At 31.7% G+C, this 11,244-nt stretch overlaps 1 long non-coding RNA gene and 2 other non-coding genes across 11 annotated transcripts in view; all 3 read left to right on the top strand.

The window, feature by feature from the left end:
• Nucleotides 1-1,225: 1,225 nt before the first annotated feature.
• Snord107 (small nucleolar RNA, C/D box 107) lies at nucleotides 1,226-1,297 on the top strand. Its single transcript, XR_015655902.1, has one exon. It is a non-coding gene; the product is annotated as a small nucleolar RNA SNORD107 (small nucleolar RNA).
• LOC148007676 (uncharacterized) overlaps nucleotides 1,226-11,244 on the top strand; it is a 42,415-nt gene continuing 32,396 nt past the window's right edge. For 2 of the 9 annotated variants that reach the window (XR_015646434.1, XR_015646436.1), the window contains exons 1-2: nucleotides 5,669-6,169; nucleotides 10,419-10,804. This is a non-coding gene — a long non-coding RNA (uncharacterized LOC148007676). Of the gene's footprint in view, nucleotides 1,687-4,527; nucleotides 6,170-8,740; nucleotides 10,805-10,942; nucleotides 11,117-11,244 lie in introns of those variants that run through there. The other 7 variants (XR_015646439.1, XR_015646438.1, XR_015646437.1 and 4 more) reach the window with 7 other exon arrangements.
• Snord64 (small nucleolar RNA, C/D box 64) lies at nucleotides 5,668-5,734 on the top strand. The gene has a single exon (XR_015655907.1). It is a non-coding gene; the product is annotated as a small nucleolar RNA SNORD64 (small nucleolar RNA).

Here is an 11,244-nt window from a genome sequence, read left to right as displayed (position 1 = left end):
GCTCTGAGATTTAGGTGTGAATGGTTGACTTCACATTTGAAGAAAATCTATGGTCTTATTTCTGAACTAAAGGTGACCCTTCCTTTTCTGCAAGCCAGAGGTGAGTTTTAAGATAAACATTATTTTGCTAGTGTATTTACCATTCTGGACTATGTATTCTAGACTATTACAAACATAGTTTCTTAAGAATTTTATAGGTTATAATTATGCATCAACATGACAATCTATAAATGTCCATGGAAGAACTTAAACACATAAAAATCTCTTAACCACTTAGACATCCTATGGTCTCCATTTAAGGGAAATTTAATACAAGGTCTCATAATCTAGGTACACCTCAAATTTCTCTTGTGGATGAAGATTACGTCAATCTCATCCTTCTGCTTCAATATGCTATGTTCTAGTATTTCATAAATTTCTGTTATGCTCTACTTCATCCTAGACATATGTCAGCTATTTATGCCCAGCATGTATGAAGGTGTTTGATTAAGTATAAACCAGTTGCACTGGTGCTGCATTGGTGCATCTTGGAAATGGAGGCAAAGAGATTAATGGTACAGTTTCAAGTGAGTTCTATAGAACGGGGTGTGATAAATGAAACACTGTCCCAACATCAGAATTTTGAGGATTACTTGAAAAATACACATTTTATAAATTTTAGTCCTTAATTATAATCTAATTTTGGACAGATTGTGTATTAATGTATTTGAAACTGGTTTCCTATATGCTATTAATATACAATAAGGTATTGGGGGTGAAAGGGAATTAGAAAAGTTATATAATATTCAATGAAATACTTGTCTAATTTTACAGACTTGCTTCTCTTATCTACTGATTTAAACAGGTTCATAGAGTTAAAGATTTGAAATTGCTTCTTAGTTCTTTTATTACCTTTCAGAGAAACTGTTCATTTTTCTTTGTACATGTCATTTCAGTATGTGAATTTTATAAAATCTATTAAAGCATGCTTTTTGTAGAACAGTATCCAATTCTGAAATAAATTATATCTGTTCATATTATTTTAGACTAACATGATGTCCTGCTGTCAATTTAGATTATGACTGAAGAAAGAAATTTTTAATGAATGTCGTGAAGTTTTATGGCCTTAGCTACCATGACTACCATCCTGTACTATTATAATAAAGCTGTAAATCCAAATAGCTGCAATTTAAAGGTAATGTAATCTTTTGTTTAAAAGAAGAACATTTTACAGAGACCTTGACTAGATTTATGATGACATGGGACCTTGTCTGAACACAATGATTTCAAAAATTGAGCTTAGAGTGACTCTGAAATCTAGTCAATGTGCCTCACTATATTATATTGCTTACTGTTCACAATAGAATATTTTCTTAGGTGGGCATATTGGTACATACTTCTAATAACAGCACATGGGGTGCTGTGATGAGGAGATTGATATTTTCCAGGCCCAATTACTAAAGGAAAGCAAATAGTCATATTTGAAATGACAACATTCCATCCTCAGAATGGGAAGATGTAGTGCACAGTTTTCTACTTTATCTAATATCTTTTATATAAATATTTTGTCTTTTTGCCTTTTATATTTGTTGAAAGCAAAAATGAAATGTCCTTGGATCACAAAAGGCATAGGCACCAGCTGACATGGATAACTATAAAATGGAATTTCCAACTCATGAAAAGAATCAAAAGCACCTTTCTATATTTGTAAGTTATATCAATCAGAAGAAAAGGGTAATATTTATGGAGTATGTATATTATGGAATGTGGTGAGTATGTCAAGAACCTGTTCTTTTAGAGTGTAGCAGTTCTTAACTATGTGAGAATTTTTTATTTAAAAAATAAGTTAGGTATTATTTACATTCTAGTATAGAATACTAAAAACTCATGACTAATTGTTAGCTGTGCCTATATTCTCATTGATTATTTAGCTGGCCATTCTTACAGTTCTTAAATAATTTCCTGTCTATGCTGTGATTTTTTTTTTACCTTGACATTATTGGCATTAACATTGTATTGGTAGGAATATTTTAGTTATCTTTTGTAAAAATGTAAAACATAAATGCCATCAATTTTATTAGAATGAAGAGTCTTCTGCAGGATGAAATGTGGTACTTTTTTACTTTAAAGAGAAAGGGGGGAACTAGGATTCATCTTCTATTGCCCAAGAATCCATAAGATTAGCAATGAGACAGTGTTATAGAGCCACATGCTAAGGTAAATTTAAGAAATTTAGGTAAAGAAATTAAGGTAAAGAAGCAAAAAGGAGAACGGTTCTTGGCATTAAATGTATGTTTATCTGTAGAACAGTTACAGTAACAGTAGAGTAATGGATTCTTGCTTTTGGGATATCTGTGGTTTAAAAATAACAGTTAAAATTTCTTCTTTAGCTCCTTGTTTCAAGAGTGGATTTGCTTGCTGTTTACATCACTTCTGCACTTGGCTTTCCCTTCTGAAATCTTGAAAATGTTCAAGTTTCAGGTCATTTTTGTAGTTTATTGGAATCATCACTCTCCATATCTGTTAATGATGGTGTGTTGATAATTCCCCAGAAGGTTTTCTTTTTTCATATATATGCATTTGTGTGTGTTATATATATGCATGTGCATATTGTAGTGGTATAAATGAATGTACATGAATTCTTTTGAAGGTCACAAAGGTATCACGTTTTATCATTCTCCACTTAATAGATTGAGCTGGGTGTCTGTGTCTGGCTTCCTAGTTAGCCTTATGTCTTGATATCAACATCCCCTCTAATGCTAGGATTGCCTACAACTTACTATACCCACCTAGCTTTCACCTTGTCTACTATTCCAAATTTCTAGCTCTCACTTTTGAAGACAGAGAAGGCCAACCTTCACCCACTCAGAAGAAATATACTCTTTTTCTACTTATGTGATATATTTGTGACATTGCTTTACATATAATTATTTCAAATAATAGTTGAAATTAGAAGTTCTACATTGATCTGGGTATGTTAGAACACAACCTATGATACTGCACTCAAAAGGCCAACAAAAGATTGTTAAAAGTTTTAGTTAAACATGTACATAATGAGCTCTAGGCCAGCCAAAGCCATATAATGAGACTATAGCAAACTACCAAAAGAAAGAAAATTTAGGAATCTATGAACTCCAGAATAAATCAAGTACTAGACATAAAAACCTTAATTAGGTTATGATCCTATCACAGCTGTTAGGTGATCAGATACATTGCCTTTTAATAACATTTGTAAAGATTTTTTATCAGCGAATTTTAGGAATGCCCTTATACTTGACAATTGTAATATGAAACTTATGCTCAGGCATACATTGTTTTAGTCATACACTTAATTACTTAGTACAAGTGTCAAGAGAATTCATATAAGTACTATCTATTTGAAATGTATATGAGCAATTATTTAAACGCAAATTTCAGAAGCATTAACACAACAGCCAATTAGTCTTTAGTTGATTAGAATAAAAGGAATGATTAATCACTTTGGAAATTGTGAGTGGATATTAGTACATTTTTGTATAGCATTATACTACATTGAAAATCAGTGTTTAGTGTAGCAATTTTCATTATTTGCTTATGGTCTGCTGTGTAACTTGCTTAAGCATCTGCATCCATTTTCCACTGTTTTATAACAATGAATTCTTTTCCTAAGGCATGGAACGTTGCTAAAAGAAATCTTTACATTAGACCTTACTTTAGATTGGTTTTTGGATTAAGAGAACTCATCATTTTTCTGTCTAAACTGGTAGAGTATTCTAATTACAGGGACAATATTGATAACTTCCCTCTAGAAACTTAATATTCTGTCATTTCCTGGGAAACAATTGCAAAAGGTCTAGAATTTTACCATGACTTGATATGCATTAGTAAGCTCAGTCATTTTTAGCATTTAATTGTACATAAATAAACTCTTTTCTTTAAATACTTCATCAGTGCTTAGCTACTCAATAATATGCACTGAAGGATATTGGAGTGAAAAAGCCACATGTTGCTATTTGGCTCAGATCCAGGATTTTTGTTTCTTGAATATATGCCAACCTTGGGATAATCAAATGAGTTTGGTCACCTTCACTACCAAACCACCACGTCAGAAACAGAAATGCTGTTGTCATTCCAAAGAGAGCTTATCCTAGAGAAGAATACAAAGGGTCAAGTCATTAAATTACAGTCACCTTGCATCAGACAATGGTTTCAGTGTACTAGCAGTGGAAAAATCATCTAGTTCGTGAACTCAGTCATATTTGATGATTTTCTTTTAGGTTTGTTTGTTTTTTTTTTTTTTCTCAGATAGGGTTTCTGTTTGTAGCTTTGCCTGTCTGTCCTAGAACAAGATCATCAAAACATTCAGTTACACATAAGGGTGGACAATGAATCACTTTCAAGGTGGGAAAAATTGCAGAGTAGAGTGTTTGCTTTGTTACATTGTCAATATTTTTTTTTATTAACTTGAGTATTTTTATATACATTTCCAGTGTTATTTCCTTTCCCGGTTTCCGGGCAAATATCCCCCTAATCCCTCCCCCTCCCCTTCTTTTTTTTTTTTGGTTCTTTTTTTTTTTTTTTTTTTTTTTTTTTTTTTTTTTTTTTTTTTTTTTTTTTTGGAGCTGGGGACCTAACCCAGGGCCTTGCGCTTCCTAGGCAAGCGCTCTACCACTGAGCTAAATCCCCAACCCCCCCCCCCTTCTTTATGGGTGTTCCCCTCCCCATCCTCCCCCCCATTGTTGCCTTCTCCCCAACAATCTAGTTCACTGGGGGTTCAGTCTTAGCAGGACCCAGCGCTTCCCCTTCCACTGGTGCTCTTACTAGGATATTCATTGCTACCTATGAGGTCAGAGTCCAGGGTCAGTCCATGTATAGTCTTTAGGTAGTGGCTTAGTCCCTGGAAGCTCTGGTTGCTTGGCATTGTTGTACATATGGGGTCTCGAGCCCCTTCAAGCTCTTCCAGTTCTTTCTCTGATTCCTTCAACGGGGGTCCTATTCTCAGTTCAGTGGTTTGCTGTTGGCATTTGCCTCTGTGTTTGCTGTATTCTGGCTGTGTCTCTCAGGAGCGATCTACATCCGGCTCCTGTCGGCCTGCACTTCTTTGCTTCATCCATCTTGTCTAATTGGATGGCTGTATATGTATGGGCCACATGTGGGGCAGGCTCTGAATGGGTGTTCCCTCTGTGTCTGTTTTAATCTTCATTGACAATATTTTTATGCTGAAGATTGAAACTTAGGTCATTGAGTATTGTTTTCTCCTTAGTGTCAAAGTGACCAGGCACGTGTTGATTTTTTTTTTTTTTTTGGTTTGGTTTGTTTGTATGCATTTTGATACTGGTTCTCATCATGTAACTCATCCATACTGGCATCCAGTTTACAATATTTCTGTCTTGGTGTTGTAAGTGATCATTTTATAGGCTCACCACATACCTATTCCATTCATTCACTTATTCACTAGTGTTCCCTGTATACCTAACAGGACAACTAACTGCATACGTAACCAGTCCAGGAGATATTATTTTAGGCTGTATTTGGGCCCAGAATTTTATGTGAATCAATAGCTCTGACATAGAAGTACTGCCCTAAATCTTGAGGGTTTTTTTTTTTCTATCACAGGCCCCTCAAACTACTGTACCAATAACAGGTGACCATACACCATGTTCATTCTTTTCAGCTTTTAAACATACCTTGAGGCGGAGGACCTTGGCTGGATTAATGATGAGCTGTGTTTACTGAGCATAATGAAATGACGCTCAAAATAATTACTCTGAAGTCTAGCCAAAGTGTCAGTTTAAGGACTTATGTAACAAAACTTAAGTTCTTAAAATATGATACAAGATTTTCTCAAGGAGACTGGAGCTGTAGATCTTTACATATAGCAAGTTTTAAATGTGTTTCATGTTATGTGTAAAGTGCCTTTGTGTTTCTAATACAATAAGTTTCACCTTCTTTTCTATATTAGAACTCAGAAGCTAGTGTACTTCCCAGTTATCCAATAAGTACCCTGTGTGATAGTTCCCTGAGCATGTTCCTAGTCATTTTGACTGTATTGTTACTAATATATGCATTGACCTTTTTTTGTTGAAGGTAGGAATTTTATGATTTTCCCACATGCTGAGGACAATTAGAGAGGATAATCTTTCTTTACTATCATAAAGCATTGATGGAGTGGTGGCTGTGTAATTGCCAATACTGATATGAGAAATATGTGGTAAATATTGTTTAATTTTTTTTCAGTGAGATAACTTACTATTCCTAAGTTTGAACTCTTGCTTGGGCAGTATTAGGATGGATAATCATCTGCATACCAGTTTGATTTTTGTTTCTGAAGTGTGAGGTTCCCTGAGCATTGTATATTAGCTACTGCTGTGGTGATTTATTAAGTATCCTATTCCTTCATAGTTACTTCTGAATACTTGCATATCTACATGAATAAAAAACAGGTAGATTTAGTTTCCTATATGATTTTAAAACAACTCTAAACCTACAGGTTCTGGTAATTTATTGGTATAAGTTCAGTTGAAATATACAATAACTTATTAGAATAATATGTAAAATGATTATAAGATCTTATATAGTTCAGAGTCAAATTAGAAAGATAATTTTATTGATTTTACTTTTTGGTTAATTAGTAAAATCAATAAGATTTTGACCAGTGTTCTGTTAAGGTGTTTTCCATTGAATGCTCTTATAAAATAACTAATTACAAGGGAAATTTCTATAATACACTTGTTAAAGTGATTTTTTTTTAATGGAAGACAGGTCAGTGTTACTTTCATGTTTGAGTCATTGAGTCATTATTTTTAAGTACATTGGTGAAGTAATTCCAGTGTTATGGTTTGGCATTTTCTTGATAGTAAGAAATAAAATAAATAAAAGTAGAATCCCTGTAGTATAGATTATACTCTTATTGCTTAATGTGGCTTTCCTTTCAAGGAACAGGTTTCTTTTATCATTGCTACTATGCAGTTTTGTACAGTGTGCTTTATAATAACACTCATGGTTATTTTTTGTCAGAGAATATTATGTTAATATATATATATATGAGAAGACTTTTTGGCATGGTAGAATTACAAACATCATGTTATGATATCTGCAGTTATACAGAGAATCATAGATCTACATATCCAATAGTGAGCCATGTTTATTTAATCATGTGAAGAAAAGTGATGGATTATGTTTTGCAGGATATTTGAAGATAATAAAATTTTTAGATCAATAAATTAAATTACTAAAATGCTTATTCAGGAATTTCTAGATTATTGTTTCATGGCAAATTAAGAGAATTTATGATTATACCATTTGAAAAAGATGATATATGTGACAACTATTAACTGATTTTATTCCAATGAAAGGTTCTTAAATATTTTGTTGATGAACCTAATGTTAACACATCACAACCTTAATATACTAATGCGTATCTAAAAGAAATAACATTTAAATGCAAATTTCTGGTCATACCTTATATTTGCACACTTGTTTTATATACAAATATATTTTTATCACAAAAAATCTTAATTTAAATTAGAATTGGATACTGAGAATAGATTAGAACTTTGGTTTTCAACAGAGTATAGTATATGAATTCTTAAGTATTATGGTACAGCAATTTTTCCTGTTATTGGTTAATTGAGAACAGCTTAGTGGGGATGGGAGCATAGGGGAAGAACTGCTAGGCAGGGGAAAACTTTTTAAATTGGAATTGCTGAATCATACTCTGGATTTGCTAATTTAGTCATGCCCAATTTATCAGTCTAACACTCAGCTCCTTTCTGCCTGTAGTTTTTTTTTTTTTAAATATGACCCAGCAACATTTGACAACTGAAAAAATATTGACAACTGGAAAAAAAAGATTTCTATCATTGTAGAAACAAAGCTACCTTCAACTACTGTATCCACATGGCATTACTCTTTTTGTTTAATGAGTCTTTTAATAACAGAAGTATCAAAACATGGTATTTAGTTTACATGATGAGATTTACTTGGCCTTTGTTCCATTCCACAGCTACTTTTGCCCATAGACAGAATTTCTGATAATATGTTCTAAATATATTTTATTTAAAATTTATGATGAATGCTTTTGAGTGGTAAAATATGTTCTACTAAGCCTCAATATAATGTTTCAACTGTATGCAGTGACTTTGTTAGCATATTGTGTTTATAGATAGGTGTGTTAAAACATTTGACTGATAATATTTCTGGATCAAATGTGTTCTGTACAAAAAGACAAGGTTACTTTTGTTGGTAAATAAGACTTAACTTCTATGTAATTCTCATTGTGTGTAATTCTGATTATATTCTATAATGGTTTCAAGATAGTTATTTCTGAGTATAATTCAAGTACAAGTATTATATTGTCACTATTTGCTTAAAAGTATGTATGCTATAAGTGGCGTGAAGTTTCATTTTATTTTTCTAATTACTAAAATGTGTGATATAATTTATTTTTCCAAATATCAAGATATATCAGAATTACATGCTTTGTAGTCATCTGATACATGGTAAGAACAGAACTTTCTAAGTAGAGATTTTTATAACAAGCATCTAAAATTGTAAATGTATTAAGACTCACAAATTTTACAATGAAGATAACACATTGAGAGTTTATAAAGGGGATCATGGAGCTCAAAATTTTTCATATTTGTTTGAAACTCAGGAATAATTTATAAATAATGTAAATTTATGCACTTCTTATAATAGTTGACTATTTTGTCATCTGAGTTGTACATATCAAGAATACCACAATGGGTATTTAGTTTGTTTTCTGAGAATTAATGAGACTACTGATTCAAACAGTTTTTTTTCAAAAACGTTCTTTAAATCGACATTCATGAAGATTTTGTGCTACCTCTTGGAACACTACAAAATGTTGTATGTGTTCCCATGCTGCATGACAGTATTCAAGACAACTTTGTAAATAATAGTCAAATATAAAATGTGAACATCTAGTTTATCTAGATGTATAGAGTGTCACAGGGTACAATTTTGTAAATAACATCATTATAAACTTTCATGCTTTTTAATTTTTTGAGTGTAATTTTGTTGCTTGTTATTTGTTTTTCTGTTGTAGTAATGAAAGGCCATTATCTAAATATTTATATTTAGGCATTATAGGAAATATTTCTTTGAATAGTTTATTTTACATTTGTGAATTTGTTAATGCAGTATTGTATTTACCTTACATGACAGCGTTAAAACATGTTGTAAATATATATATACACAGATATACAATGTAAATAAATATATACAGATATTTATGTCAGGTTGAGAAACCAATTTTTACAGATGCATTCTTAATATAAACTTGTAAATATTTCATTGTAACCTAACATTAAATTATACAAGTAAATTCTATTACAGTGGAATAGTAGATGACTACTATTAACTGTTAAATACAAACTTTTTATATATAATTTCTCATGTACAGAAGAATAAGCCAGGTCTTTTGTATACTGTAGACATGAAACAAAATTATAGGACGTAAACAAGGTGTTTTTTATCACCAAGATAGATTAACTGTGAAAAAAGTATTTATGAATTATAAATTAATTTTAAAATTATAAATTATTTTTACTCGATTTTTTTCCATTGCCACATATATACAATTTCCCTGCAGTGATTATATTCACATATTTAAGTCATAATATTATATATAGATTATATATTGTTTTATGTTTATGTTGTAGATTTCTATTTGTATTCCTGATTTATAAATTATAAAGGTAATATTTATTTTTAATTCAGTTAATTCTGCAATGTTATGACTGAATTCAATTTGTGGTAAATATAGATCATGTAACATTTTCCAAATATTTTTATGTATTTATGCATCTTTATATAATTTTAAAATTTTGTATATTTTTTAACTAGTATTATTTAAGGTAAATATCTGGTATACCCTAAGAAAAAGCAGCCCATATAACATTAAAGAAATTAATGTTATAAATTAAAATCAGAGGTGGGATTAATGAGTAATATCCCAGTACATGACAGTACTATACGCAGCTCCCTCCATACTCAGTTCAAGGACTGCCTGAGCTCATTAGGCTTTGTGTTAAAAGAAAGCATGAAAATGAAGAAAAATGAACATCTCCCTACAACACAAAAGAACTTGTAAGAATTTGTATTTTTTTTTTCATTTTTTGGTGTTACATCCTAAGATTTCATCATTCATGATCCTCAAGTTATACAGAGGATTTTTTCTTTTTTTGGTGTTGGCTAGTAAGGATAGCCAAATATAGATCTACAGAAAGAAAATATGGATTGTAGCTTAAGGTGGATGTAGTTTAACAGGGAAACATTCAATAAAGTAGGGTTGCTGTATTTTAAATTGATAAAAGGAATAAGTTATCTTATTTTAGTTCATACTAAATGAGGTAGTTAAGAAATTCCTGATTAAAAATAGGTTGTGTCATTCAGGCAGTTAATACTTTTGTATCATAATATGTGTTATTTTACAGTAATAATTGAAGATTTCTGCAAGTGAATTAATGTAAACTGTACATGCTTGGAAATTGTCACGATACCATCTAGAATGAGCATTTTTAAGCAAACAGAAAACATGTTCAGGAAGAATGTTAAAATTCTAATACTTGTAAATAGAAGATGACATTTCACTGCCTTTGTGCTTCATGAGTGCTTTTGAAATAACCATCAAAACAAGAAGAAAATATTGAAAAGGCAATTTGTGCCAATACTTTTGTCAACCTCCTGGGAGTACTGGACTGCCTATCCAAGTCTATATGCCTTTATGGTTTTTCAATTTGTGAAGAATGTAAGAAACTTCAGAGTCTTATCAGCAAAGTGTAGTACATTATCTAACAGAAAAGAGAAGATAAAGTTTTTGGTAAGTATTAAACTGTATTGTGAGTGAAGCTTAGATGAGTTAAATATACTGTTTTAGCTAGGGTGTAATGCTGAAAGACACGGAATATGGCAATTCTTATGAATAAAAATAATTAATGGTGATATCTTACAATTTCAGTGAATTCTTGTCATAATGTGAAACATGGCAGTGTCCTGGCAGATAATGGTGTTAGAGGAGCTGAGATTTCTACATCATGATTAATAGTCAGCAAGGAGAAACTGTGTGCCACACTGGACATAGCGTCAGTATAGGAAACCTTAAAACCTGCCTCCTCCCCCACCCCTGAAACAGGTCCTGCTTCCTAATAATGTCACTCCCTATGGACTGAACTTATGAATCTATGGGACAATTCCTATTCAAATTACCACACATAGTAACTAAGAAAAAGTCTTAAAGAATAAAGTTTGTTTTTGTTATGT

This window comes from Rattus norvegicus, chromosome 1, assembly GCF_021556685.1.
Source record: "Rattus norvegicus strain SHRSP/BbbUtx chromosome 1, alternate assembly SHRSP_T2T, whole genome shotgun sequence".
Classification (NCBI taxonomy): Eukaryota; Metazoa; Chordata; class Mammalia; order Rodentia; family Muridae; genus Rattus; species Rattus norvegicus.
The sequence above is the reverse complement of the archived record's forward strand: the minus strand, read 5'-3'. Positions and strand labels throughout refer to the sequence as shown.